At 42.0% G+C, this 14,099-nt stretch overlaps 1 protein-coding gene across 4 annotated transcripts in view; it reads right to left on the bottom strand.

Annotated features, from left to right (window-relative positions):
• Positions 1–10,626, bottom strand: part of ADIPOR2 (adiponectin receptor 2) — a 44,021-nt gene extending 33,395 nt beyond the window's left edge. For 2 of the 4 annotated variants that reach the window (XM_026116957.2, XM_026116956.2), the window contains exon 1: positions 10,455–10,626. The gene's annotated coding sequence lies outside the window, so the exon portion shown is untranslated. Of the gene's footprint in view, positions 1–2,021; positions 2,044–7,246; positions 7,268–10,454 lie in introns of those variants that run through there. The other 2 variants (XM_064515077.1, XM_026116958.2) reach the window with 2 other exon arrangements.
• Positions 10,627–14,099: the final 3,473 nt, after the last annotated feature.

Genomic DNA, 14,099 nt, shown 5'->3' with positions numbered 1-14,099 from the left:
CCATGGCACCACTTTTTGCAGCACCTGCCAACTTAATATCCCCAGCGACACATCAGATCTGCTTAGTGTGAGCCAGCCCGAAGTTTTTTGGTCTCTCTGCTTCAGGTAAAAGGTTTCATCGCTTTGCAGGTGGGCAGGACACAAGGGCAAGAAAACTGAGCAAGCAGAGCACAAGCATACAAAGGCAGTTCTGTAGCACAGCCTGCAAACAGACTGGCTGGGTATCATGGTGGACAGGGGGACAGAAGGGGGTCAGAGAGGCTTGTGGGACAGAAGATAAAGCAGCAGCTCCACAGGGAGGTAGGACACTGAGCTAAAGGGTCCTTTGTTTTGACCCAACCTGGTAGTACTTAAGCTACAGCTAATCCAGAATTCTGAGTTTTATTGGAATGACTCACCTTTTATCAAACCAAAATACTCAATTTGCCCCCATTTTGATTCATATGCGCAGATTAAATAAAGTCAGTTAACTACCGATTATGATTTTTTTTACCTTCCTTCATAAAGAGCGCTTAAACTGTCACACAGCAATTTGATGTCTTTGATTTTCATCGCCACTCAAAGTCAGAATGGTGAGAGCAAAGGTTTCAGAGAAAAACACTATCAAATACCAGATAATCTGCAGCAATTTCCATCTTGAGCTGGAAAAGAGTAGTTCAAGTCCAATCTCTGACTGTTTTACGCTCTCACTGACCTCAGCTATCTACAGAAAGCAAGCCTGTCATATTGTCAGCTCATTTCAGAGGTGCAAGGCTCTCGTAAGCCCCAGTCCCAAGGTATACAACTTAGAAAAAACAGATCTTATACCTTCCTCATGGAGTAACAGAGTGGTTATCTTAACCACTTTCTCAAAAACACAAGTGTAACACCCAGCATTCCTTATCTCCAATATGTTACTGCTCTCTGACATAGCTGTGCTACCTAAGCATAGATCACTTTCTCACACGAGACTTGTCACTGGTTCTTGACTTTTCTATTCAAGTTTGGGAATGTTATAATCTAAGATCCCTAGAAAAAAAAAAAGACGTGAAAGCAGCATGAAGCCTGCTTTCTAAGTTATCTTTAAAAAATGGATAATACATTTACACAGTAAGGAGAGGAAAAAAACACTTAGATGTGTGTGCGCTACAGAGCAGCTACTGAACACATGCATTCCATTTAAATCAGAATCCCTTGATTTTTGCAGGCCTGCCCACCAAGATAACAACTTTGACTTCAGTAAATCTTTACATAGTTACTGCTGAATTTGTTTAGAGATGAACCAGCACAAAACCAAGGAAAGCAGGAAATTCATAACCATCTCAGCTACATCATTCCCCATGAGACTCTCAGTGTAACCCCAGATACCGTATTTTATTCAAACCCTCAAACAAATCTCTGCTCAGTATTTGTCAAGGCAGATTTATAACAGTCAAATACATTAATCCACATGTTAATCTGCTTTGGGTCACTTAAAGTTAGTCAGAAAGGAGTTTTATCAAACTATATGTAATATTGCTTTTTCATACATATGGGAGTTTGAAATTGGAGCTTGGGAAAGACTGTCTATGACAAATACTACAGCATAAAATCAACGAGGAACGCAGAAGACACCTCCTGTAATTCATTTTCATTTTTCCTGCTTGATTTGAAGGCATGTTGCTAAACAACATAAAAATTTCCCTAAATGAAGTCTGAGTTTATCTTAGGGTCCTGTGTCACTAGAGTTGTAAAGCTTTAAAACACTCATAAGCCAGCTTCAAAATGACACTGATTGCACACAAGTGGAAGAAGGAATGTTTTACAAGTACCTCTACTTCAAGTAGTACATAGAAAAGAAAAGCTTGCTCAAACATTACATTTATGACAATACGTTCAGTAAGTGCTAGATAGCCGCATTCCTAATATGAAGTCTTACCCAACAGTTAGTTTAGAGGTTTGAAGTTGCATTGCTTTATTGATTATTTCAAACAGAAAGCAGAATTATTTTTCACCAACACACTGCTGGCCTCCCAGTATAATCAATTTTATAGACTACTTACCAGACGATCAAGACTTTTGGCACAATTAAGTCAAAAATTCAGTAACTGTCCAACAGTCTTTATTCTTGCTTGAAGAGTAGTTTTAGTGCAAACATCCTGCACATTTCCTTAGCAACTGGGTCACCATCAGCACAACATTCTGATACAGGTCTATTATTTGTCACCTGTCTTAAAGCAGCAGCCTCAAATGCATACAGCAGCAATACATATATTCTACACCTTTCCTTTTTATGCCTGCCTAGTAATTAATTTCAAGTGCCAGTAATTCTTAATTACTCTGTCACTAGTATGACTAAATGTCACTCTACAACAGGAATTATGAAACTATGCTTTGATCAACCCCAAATACTACCACTGTCACCTGTGACTTTGCATTTTAACAAACAACATGCTTATAAACTGTTCATTTATTACAAAGTCATAACTTAGATTACTATGTAGTTCAGGAGTCCCTTCGGCTTCAAATGAGAAAGTGTTCAAATATTCTGTTAGCTCATAACAGGATCTGCAAGGAGGGAGTAGGAAGTTTTAAGAGAGTTTTAATACCTATATGGAATAAAACTTCTCAAAAGGTAATACAAAGAAGGATTGCAGGTAGTGCTAAAAGAACTCCTGGACACTCAGTATGCACTGGGTAAAGGAACAGGAATGTGGAACTGCACCTTTCCAAGGATGATCTTAGACTGCACAGAACATTTTGCAAGCCTTGCGGGCAGATCAGCCCTAAGGCACTTACATAATAATGAACTACTGAAACAGAGCCAAGACATTAGTGTTCAGAGGAAAACAGTCATGGGTTTTGTGATCATGCTTTGTTTTTCACAATGACTTTACTGTGATGCATGACAAGGGGCTGATCTGGAGGGGTTAACTAATACAGAAAAAGGCAGCTGGAAAGGACTTACATTGAAGAATGAGAAACTAATGTCCTTCTGACAGCACCTTATACCACTTTTCCACGGCATTTAAGTCTCCGCTGCTCAAATCCAAGGTAGACCTAGTTCACCCACAAACATACAGAGCTGCACTGTTACATCAACCCCAACCTTATCTGAATATTTTACACTTTTTTCCAGTATCATCACAGATAGTCTTGTGTATCATCTCCTTTTCCCTACACTGACCCATATACTGGAGTCCTTCCAAATCATTTGATATAACTGGCATTTTCAACAGCATCACGCGCTAGTTAAATGTTTAGGACAGAACCATTTATGCAAGTGTTGAGAAACTTGGTCAGTCTCTCTTGCTCGCCAGCAAAGACCATCTTAACTTGAAATTCTGATTTTGATGTTATGGCAGAAGATAGGAAATATCTTAACTTTAAACTTCAGAGTACAGGAAGGATCAAGGCCAAATTAGAAGAGAATTTTACAGATACAGTGGCTAAAGCCAACACATAAATCTTCAACTACTTTAACAACAATTCACCTCTCACTGAATCAAACATTGGATTTTTGCTACCCAGAAGGTTTTAATGTTTTGTTATTGATCTTCCTCCTCTGTATTCCTAGTTGATACGAGATTGCCAGGATACCTACAAAAAGCCTAATAAAAACCAAAGGAAGCTTTGCTGAATTATACTCCACATTTCTGTGGAACAATCTACAAAGAGAACTAGAAGAAAATACCCACCCCTTTATATCCTTCATAGGAGTAAAATGGGTAACTCTGGTTGTCAGAAAAATTTAGTATTCCTCTTCTATGCCCAAAACATATTTGAAAATTGCCCCACAAGAGAGAAGTTACAAATCAAGTATAAGCCACCTAGCAGGTTCCTTTGCTGCATCAGGGAAGCTGGCAAAAAAACACAAACATTTTTATAACACATTCATTATTGAATTGTTATTTTTGTAACTCTGCAGAATTAGTACAGTTTTTAATTATTAAAAAGCTCAAGAGCAGGAAGTCAAGTGCAGTGGCACGTAAGTCACAGACATCAAGACTATCAGGACACAAGCCTTTTTCAGCATCCTCCTCTTAAGACTGATTATACAAAGGCCAGAAATCCACTAAGTAAAGCTTTCGTTGACTTTTTTTATGCTTGTTTTCATCTCTCAGGACACCCACCTCAGAAAACAATCCATTTTGTTCCCCACTCAAGGTACAGCAGGCAAAAAGCCAGTAGTTGGCACTCTGTCACATTGCTACTTTAATGAGAGGTCTGAATAGGCTCTTCCTTTTATTTTTACAGTCATGTTCCACTGAAAGACAAAAAAAACCTACTTGCATAAAAGACTAATCAGTGAAGTATAGCTGTTACCAACCTTGCAATGTTATATCCTGTTCTAGGGAATACATCAAGAAATCTAAATAACCACTTAAACCTTAGACAAAAAAAGATCATACCTGGAATATACACTATTCTTTGCAAGTAAATTAGTTCTGTCATAGCCCATAATATCAGGGAGCATCAGATTCCACTACCACATCTTTGTATGACTAGTATTTGTCTATGTCATCCAAGCCCACAAATTCCACCAGCCAAGGAGATCAACACTTAAAGCATCAGAAAAACAAAACAAGCGCATACTTCAGTTTACACCAGGGGCTGGCAGCCTCTAAATCTCAAAAGCAGCCCATTATGAAATGCAGTGTAGTATTCTCCATAAAAGTACAACTAAACTGCCAGCTCAGAGAAGCTGAAATGCATATTCAGTGACACTTCATCTCAAGTCCTACTAACTATCCTCTTTCATGTTCCAAATGCTAAAGTCTTGCAGTTAAAAGCCTGGCAATATTCTCAAGACTGATAACCAGTTTTGGCTATACTTATCTTTGCATTGCATGGGTTTTTAAAACAGCTGTCACTGCAGATTAGGAGATACAGATATAGGTATTTCTAGGACAGGCAGGAGTTAGAAGTTAGCTAAAGGAATTTGTAGTTCAGATTAAGTCTCAGTCATCAGAGGTGGCATTCACTCTCAGAAGGCAAGGCAGCTTCTCCTGTCTGAATTCAATTATTCCATTTTCATGAAAACTCAAAATGTAGACCTATGTTGGCTCCAAGTCCTTAAGGTAGCAGGTCCCAAAATCTAGTATCATTAAGCAGTTTACATGAGAAGTCAGAAGAGCACAAATAAGCAGCTTTAAAAAAAGACTGCAGAACTCCATGAAGAAAAAAATTCCATATAGGTAGAAGGTCCATGATACATTCCCTCAAGAAGAATATGGAACTCTGAATAAACAGGTTAAACATCCTGTTTACTACACTATACTCATGACAGCATTTTGAGAATGTCATACTAGACAAACACATCCATAAGGAGCTAAAATGGCAACCTCAGCAGAATGCTGTCATGAAAACAGGCTGAAGCCCAATGAGGGATCCTACCAACAGAGCAAAAAAAACAAACAACTCTTTCCCAAAAGTTGTTGGTAAATTGCTCAACAGATCCAGCGATCCCCTAAGCAGATCTAAGAGAACATATGCTACCTTCTCTTCCTCCAGACCCCAAGACAGCAGTACAATTGACCCTGGCTTAAAACAAGGAAAAGCAGACTGCAGTCATCTAAGTGAAGGAACCAAAAGGCGGTGGAAAAGAACACTTAGTGGTTAAGAAGAGAGGGAGGGAAATCTGTCAAAAAGGTAAGAAGAATGGCTTTGGTGTCCTTCGGATAAGTCAGTCTAACCGTGCCTTTGAAAATATGCAGATGATCATGGCTGCATTTAGAGAAAATAATTATGCTAGTAAAGACGTTTAGAATTTTAGATGACCTTTTCAAACGCAGGCAGCGTTGTAACATTATGACATCTATAGTATAATTTTGGTTGTCAGTATTAAATGAAGAAATATGAATACTAACTGTTTTCAGATAAAATACTGTCGGAAAGGAAATAAGGTAGGGCAAAAAACGAAGCAGCATCTCCTATACCAAGTCCCAACAGAAGTTTCTGATGTACTTAAATCTGCCACCAGAACACTGTAATACTCATTTTAAGTATGCAGAACAGACCTTTGGTCCATTCCTGCAGGTAAATTGTCTACTTTTGCTTACTGCTAGCAAAAGGCACTTTAGAGAGCCAGTGATTATAGCTCTGCTTATTCCAACACTTTCTTTTTGTAAGTAGTACCTGACTTGATATTCTGTTCTCATGAGGCTTAGTCCTGTTCACAGTGAGTTACAGCAGGTGGCACATCCCAGCAGACTCCACTGCATTTTCATGGCTACCGAAATCCATCTGAACCATGCTGCAAATGTTGCTACACTGACAATTACATTTCCTGTGACCCTCATACCTACCTAAAAATTCAAAGATGCCTTTCTGCAAGCAACTTGGCCACCAGTCAGTACTGAGAAGTTCTGAAACTTTCTCTGATACACATACAGTTTGGGTGCAGATTACCTGGAAGGCTAAACAATCCTGCATGGCTAGAAAAAGAAAAGACACTTTCTCCTCCGCAAGGAAGAGACTGTTTCTCCTCCTTGCTCTCTGCTGTAACGGAGAAGTGGAGATCAGTAACTCTAGAATACAAAAGCAATCATGACTATATGCAATAACAAATACAACTTTCATCTAACTTTATTTTATACCCATCATCGCTACATCATCTTTCATCTGCTAAAGTGCCCATTATTTAAGAAAAAGGCACTACAAAACCAAAATAGTCATTTTCTTCCTACCCTGCCTATATCCTGACTCAAACAGATGCCACTCAACAAAAAACAGTGAGGGACGCAGATATTTCCATGTGGTGTTGAAAATTCAAAAGAAAGCAGAAGTTGTAACTGAAAACTATCCTAAATCAGCTGGCAAGCTGGTATTTAAATATGCAATATTTCCTCTTCAAAATTCTGAGTATCTTAATTTTGCCAACATGCCCTTGCTTCAAATTATTTGCTACTTCTCAAAACAAAGCAGCAGCAGCATGCGCTGTGGCACTTCCTTCCCCAAGAGAGGCTGATTGCATATCACCACACCAACTGCTACATTGCAATGTGGTGAGTAATGTTCTGTACACAGAAAGACTGTCATTGTGGCCTCAAAGTAAGCCTCAAAGTTTGTCCTCAAACTACGTTAAGAAACATTTTCTTTTTACGGCAAATCGAGATAACTTGCCCAGTGATTACATACTTTTTCTGGAAAGTTTATACCTCAGCTCAGTTCTACAATTACGCAGTGATAAAAGTCTGATTATGTTAGTCCTAGTTATCGACACATACAAGGCAAGAGGTCATTCTTTTTGAAGCCCTGCAATAAGAAATTTGTGGAAGCAACTCACCTCCTCCTTGATCTGCAGCATCCTATTTCAAAAGTAAATTCTTCTGATAGCAGGAAAGTATTCAAATACAAAATTGAAAGTCAAAAATGTTTTCAGAAAACAGAAATCTAAAGAAGCAAAACTAATACTAGAGTTTGTTACCATATTCTTACTCTTTGAAAGCCAATTTCTTTATTGGAACTCATCTAGACAAACACACTGCTTTAAAAAGCAAAGCCCACCAGTCGCCATGTTAAGTACAACCAGCTGAAACAGAATGCCTCATAGAAAGGATAAGACACTTGTTTAGTACAAGCTTTATCAGAGAATGATACTGTTTAAAGTAATACTTTTCCCCTTAAACACCCTCCCAAGTACTTTTTCATAATCACTACCATTATCTTGTGTAACAACCTCTTTTCAAATCTACCAACACTGTCTGCCAGAAAAGCCAGTGAATGACTCAGACACAGACTTTCAAATCATAAATACTCAAAATTGCTATTTCCATTTCAGTCCTACTTCTATTTAAGCATCTGAATTGCTGATGGCATAATAAGCCAACGACCTCCTGAAGTTTCCTTACCAAGATTTTTCTAATGCACAGACAGCATCTCCGCTGATGAAAGCAAGCCTTGTTTCTTCACACAGCATCTTGGACAATATGGTTACACAACCAGAAACCTGTAAAACTTGCTAAATTTTTAGTGCCCAGTATCGAGTATCTTTGGACATCAATGCTTGACACAGCTCCTTGAACATTCAACTGAAAACATAAGATAGCTACAAAGACCAGGCATTAAAATCATTGGCATTACATGCCCTGTCAATTCCCATTAGTTTTCCTTCACGGCAAATCAGCAGAAACTCTTGCTTACAGCAAGCACAAGCTTTTCATACTCCTTCAAGAAGGTCCAGCTTTTTTACCTTGTATCCAGAAGTCAGGCTTCAAGTCTGAATCCTGCCCACAACTGCCAAAAACACACTAGCCATTCGAGCAACTTGCAGTAATGCCACCAGTATTAACGCCACCGGTAAAACACTGGTGCAAAGAGGGGATTAAGGGGAGGGAGGAACCCTTTGTTCAGGCCTAGCTCTGCTGAAGACCTGAAACAATTTAAGATCCTATAGTTATCACATTTTATATTTATTTTTGAGAACATACTTATAATAGATAAATAGGTTGAAGGGATATTCACCCTGAAAGGCTTTGCTTCAGAGGTATGCCAAAAGAAAATCTTCCATTTCACCCCCAATTATTTTTCATATCTGATTTATACTCAGGAATAATCCTTTTGAAAGGATTCATGGACATGGACAGACTTGGGACACAGCTTTTTCACTCCTCCATCACCAATTCCAAGTCAGGTTTCCACCTCAGCAGGCACTCCCCAAGGTTTTTGGTTAGCTATTAAAATAAAAGTACCATGAAGCTGCCAACAACCTTATCCACAGGCTTACTTAACAATATTAGTTTGTCAGCTTAGACGAGAGAATCATTTCCCTATTTTAACTTTACACTTCCAACACAAAAGCAAACTCCTTGTTCAGCTTCAGGCTGCCTACTAATGCACACTCAGTCTTCATATAGGGTAAAAAGTCACAGTATATCTGAAGCTTACACATACTAAGTTATCTCTTTAATGTAAGATCCACAGCATAAAACTAATCTTAACTTGAACTGGCTAGTGCTCCTATATGAAAAAGAAAAAAAAAAAAAAGACAAAAAAAGAAAAAAACCCAGAACATGATAACTTCCTCTTTAGTATAAACAATATTTGTTCATAGCTGAAGATAAAAAAGGAAAACAGGCTTTGTTTTTGACCATGCTGCACCTTAAATTCCATGATACAACACCTAGTTCCACCAATCAGAAATATCTTTTTCTGTTACAGCAGCTACCACCAAACTATAAGTAGTCTCATTAAGATCCTGTAGAAAGACAAGCATCTCAGTACTGAAACATTACAAAAAAGCTGTTTAAACCCGAGGAATTTTACTACAGAATTTTGGAAAAGAAGACTGCGTAGCACGCTGTCCTCCACTGACTTCCAACAGCTTCAATTACACATTAACAACTCAACTCTTGGAAACCAGATTATGCCCAGAAGGCTTTGCCCAGAGGACCTGGCCAATTTTAAAAGCCTAGTCCATTTTAAAAAGCAGTAACAGCAAATAAGCAAAAAAAAAAAAAAAAAAAAAAAAAAAAGCAATAAAAGCAAAACAATTCTATTGCCTGAACAATTTCAATGACTCACTAAGAACAAAATGTATCTTTAATAAGCAGTAATATCTAAAAATTTTTCTACTATGTGGCAGGTGCATTCAATCATTTACATACATAAGGTGACAAAGCCCATATGTCAAGGAAGGTACGATTTAGTATTAAGGGAAAGGGTTTTCTTAAACATATGCCAACACAGATACCTACTAAAGCCACTAAGTCAACAGGCTTGCAAAGTTAAGACAGTCACAAAAAAGAAATCAACACACTGCTTCAGAAGCCCAATAAAACAACAGCTGTCTTATCTTCCTTGTCATCTAGTCAGATACCGCAGGTTTCTCCTTCTTTGCTGCCTATCCCAAATATACAAGAGATGAAATCTGATTCGCTGTTAAAAAACCCAACTTCTAAAAAAAGTTTCTTTAATTGAAGTTTCACTTGCAAATACCTGAATTCTGGTTGTACTAAAGTCTATTTACATTATCTGCTGCCGATAACTGCAGCATTTATAAACGCACACAAAAACATGGAGCGTTCCTCAGGCAAGGCAACGCTCCCCAGTCTTCTCTTCTGTAAGGGCAGGGACTATTATTCTTATCACACCCATAAGAGAGACTTAAGGAGCAGCAGATCCCCCCGCCCTGACAAGCAACAAGTGTGAAGAGGCCCAGGAACAAGCCCCACTTCCAGGACTCTTGACCCTCTCAGAGTGCTTCAGCGGCCTAAAGCCGCCTCCAGCCGAGGACCCCGACGTGCTGCCGCCGTGCCCCTGAGCAAACGCCGTGACCGTCAAGCCCGCCGTACCGCTGCCCGGGCCGGCTCGCCGCGGGCTCCGCTCCCCGCCGAGTCGTGGACAGCGCCCGCCGCCCCCCACCCCAACGGCCGCCCCCCCGCTCCCCCCCGCACACTGGGGAGCAGCGGCAAGGAAGGAGGCGCCCCCCGCCGCCCCGGCGGACCGCGACCCCCCGGAGGCGGCGGCCAGGCCGGGCCCCGCCGGCCGCTCACCTGCCCACGCGCGCGCTGGCAACGGCCGGCGCCCGCCCGCTGCTGCCCGCTGCCCCCCTCCTGCGGCAACCGCTGCCGCCGCCTCCCTCCCGGCCTTATTGCCTCCTCCTTGCCCTAGAGCGTCATCATCGCACGAGGCCGCCGCCGCCAATGCGGGCCGCCACCCGGCGCCTGCGCACCGGAAGGAAGCGCGGAAGGGACCCCGGCAGCATCCTGGAGACTGTAGTCGGCGAGGCCGCGGCGGCGGCGAGAGCGCGCCTGCGTGCGGGGCGGGCGCCAGCTTTGGCCCGCGGAGGTGGCGGAAAGGAGGGGCGCGGCCTCTTCCCGCAGCCCGCCACGCCCGCGGCAGCAGCCAGCTCTGATTGGCCGAGGGAAGCGAGTGACGTTTGCGCGGGCTTTTGTTCTCCGCCGGCGCGTGTGCGGGACGGTTGCCATGGCAAGGGCGGTTAAGGCGGTTGAGGCGGGGCGGGGCGGGGCGTCGGGCAGCTCCTCAATGGGAGTCGGGCTTGTCGACACATCCGTCGTTTCTCCGAGAAGAGCCCGTCCTGGCCCCGCACCAGCGGCCCTGCGCGGGCGGCTCTTGTGACACCGTTTCCTCTGGGCCTTGTGCGAAGGGTTGCCTTTCCCCGCGGAAAAGGCTGTCACGGGAAACGGCCCGTCACACGGCCTTTGCCCCTGGGCTGACAAAATGGGACGTGGCAGGTGCAGCCACGGGCACGGAGGCACGGCACGGTGCCCTTTAAGCTGGGGCAGACACCAGGAAACTCCTTGGTGGAGAAGATGAGAATAATCCCCGGTGGCCTGATGGGCTCCCAGCGCTGGGGCACCTATGTCTGATTTAGGGGCACAGAGAAGGGACACCTAAAAGAACAATAAATTATTTTTTAAGTAATGGGAAGTGTAGGCAGAATAACAGGAAAACTTATATGGTGTTAAGGTCCGAGCTTCTGAAAGCGTGTCCTTGGGGAAAATGGTGGAAACCCAAAGCCTGAATCTTGCACAATGAGACTAGTCAAAACACTGAGGAAGCATCCTGTTAGAGGACAATCTTGCATTGTGAAGGAGAACAATTAGATAGTTTGGTAGGACTTGTCTATCTGTAATGTTTGTGGTTTTCACATTTTAGTGCCTTGCTGAGGCGCAGTCCTTTAAAGTATCCACATCCAAAAGTTGTATCTCGAACATTTTATTGATTGTAAAAGAGATAGTTATGGAAGCAAAATTATCCCCCTAAATAAGTATCTATCTGAAACATTTTGGCCTGAAACACCCACCAGAATTAAATAAATATCCATTCCTTAAAACCACGTTTATAAAAATATGATTCCTGCTATCTCTGTTAAAATAGCTGTCCCATCTCACACATTCATTATAATCTTTGAATAAGAGTTTTGAAGGGAGCAAGGTGGTTATTGAACATCAAAATTACACTATTAGATGTATTTACAATTTCTACCAGTTATCAAAATGTATTTTGATGGCAGCAGGGCAGCAGAATAGCAAGTAGCAGCTGCAGTGTCTGCTGCTAGCTCCACCCCTTGCCTATTAGATGAAGTATTTCCTGTCCCATGTTTCAATATTTCATCTGTAAAATGGTACTAATTTTAAAATATTTTGAGCCCTACTGATGAAAAATATATGTAAAAACTGCATGGCATTATCATCTGTCATTTCCTGTCACCATAAGTTTATATGTAGTCAGTCAATTAAGAGAGAAATTGAGATAGGAATACTGTTCTAAATTAATCATCAAATAAACTGATTTAAGGTGGTTTATTCTGGGAATCAAAAAGCAAAGCTGTACAGCACAGTATAGGGCAAATTATTCATTTGGAAAGACACATTTTAAAAAACTGGGTTATGTATTTCTTGGACATTTATAGATAATTCCTAGAAATCACAGTGTTAATATAAAATGTTCATTGCCCTCATTATTTTCTCTGATTGCTTTTGTCCTAAATACATAGTCTTGCACTTTGCAGAAGTCAGCGAGTCATTACTTATCTTTGTTATTGTTCCTGAGCAAGTTTGCCTGTGGTAAATGAAACTGAGACTGACCAAAATAATCACAGTGAATTGCAAAGAGGCTGCCACTCTAAAACCCTGGTCTAGATGTTTTCTCAGCCAAGGAAAGGTAATGGCTAAATGCTTATGAGGCTGCTTGAGGCTGTGAACATGACAGGGCTGCAATTAGCTCCAGCACAGTGACTGTGACATTCATTAAGTGACACTGGCTGTACCCCACATTTTTTTTTTCCCTGAAAGGCATGACTGTAATTTGTCCTTTCATGGTAATGCCTCATCCTGCCCATCCCGAGCTGATGATGGTGCTTCTGGAGTCATATGAAAGACTGATACAACTATATGGCACTCTAGGAACAGCCAAAAGACTAATCATGATTCAGAAGGAATTACAGGATATGCCTTATTTCTGCAAGCCTTTAAAATGCTCCATCTCTATGCACAAGCGTATTTAAAAGGCTTTCTTCTGTATTTGCTAGGATGGACACAGCTGTGGGGGTGGCATGAGACCTGGCAGTCACACTATCACAGAGCAGCACTGGTGGGGAAAGGGCCCAGGCTAGAGGAGGTACTCTAATCTCTCTGGGCCCCAGGAAAGCTTCACCTCATTGTTGTCTGTGCATTTCCTTACAAGATTTATATAATTAGAGGGATGCACAAGTTAATGAACTCTGCCCAGACTGCTGAGTTGAGCTCTGCAGCACTGAGGGCACAGCAGTGGTTGCTGAGCGGAGAGGAAACGCGCAGACATTGGCAGCACGTGGTGCCCGAGGGGAGGCAGATCAGCAGCAAGGGTAGCGGCAAGACAGGGTTTAGGCAGCTGGATTTTGAGAGCCTTTAAGGTCCTTAAGGACTTTCAGCGCCAAGATTCCTGTAGCAGGATCTGGGGAAAAGAGTGGGGGCAGCAAGGCTCTGTGAGGGTGGGAGGAGGAAGGAAGCAGGGGTGGTGGAGCAGGAGTGAGGATAAGAAAAGGTGGTGGCGGTAAGGCCTTCCTAAAAAAAGGAAGACCCACTGATAGAACCATTAATGGGACTCTACAAAGAACCAATTTCTTTGGTATATTAGAGTCTTCCCAATACATGCCTGAACACTCTTGGGAGCTCCCAATCAGTACTGTCTGTTAGGAAGGAGAAATTAAAATGGGGCTGTCTGTCAAATGTAAAGAACAACAGTAATTTTAAAAGATAAGCCTAGCTCTGGTGTTCTTCCAAAATAAGGCTATAAAATAATGGAACAAAATAAAGGAAAATAACGTTATGATAACGTGTCTCTTTATACGTGCTGCGGGACGCATTGCCTGACGTGTGTGTGGGTACCACTGCTCTCTGTTGGTGAGGGAAAGGACTGCTGGGACACGTAGCACCTGGGGTCACTTCACGTAACAGAGGCGTCAGTGGTGTCCGAGATGGATATGTGGATCTATCACACAATGGACCCTGCCTCCTTGGGTCATAAGAAGGCTCCTGGTCTGTGTGATGCTGGCATCACCAGCTGAAACTGTCTGTGATAATTTGGCCACCTATCAGGTCACATCGCATCAAAAGAGGGCTGGTGGCATTCTCGCACTGCACTGCTCAAAGCAAGCACACCCAGCGGAGGCAGTGCTCACAGAGATTAGTACT

This window comes from Dromaius novaehollandiae, chromosome 1 (assembly GCF_036370855.1).
Source record: "Dromaius novaehollandiae isolate bDroNov1 chromosome 1, bDroNov1.hap1, whole genome shotgun sequence".
In the NCBI taxonomy this organism is placed as follows: Eukaryota; Metazoa; Chordata; class Aves; order Casuariiformes; family Dromaiidae; genus Dromaius; species Dromaius novaehollandiae.
The sequence above is the reverse complement of the archived record's forward strand: the minus strand, read 5'-3'. Positions and strand labels throughout refer to the sequence as shown.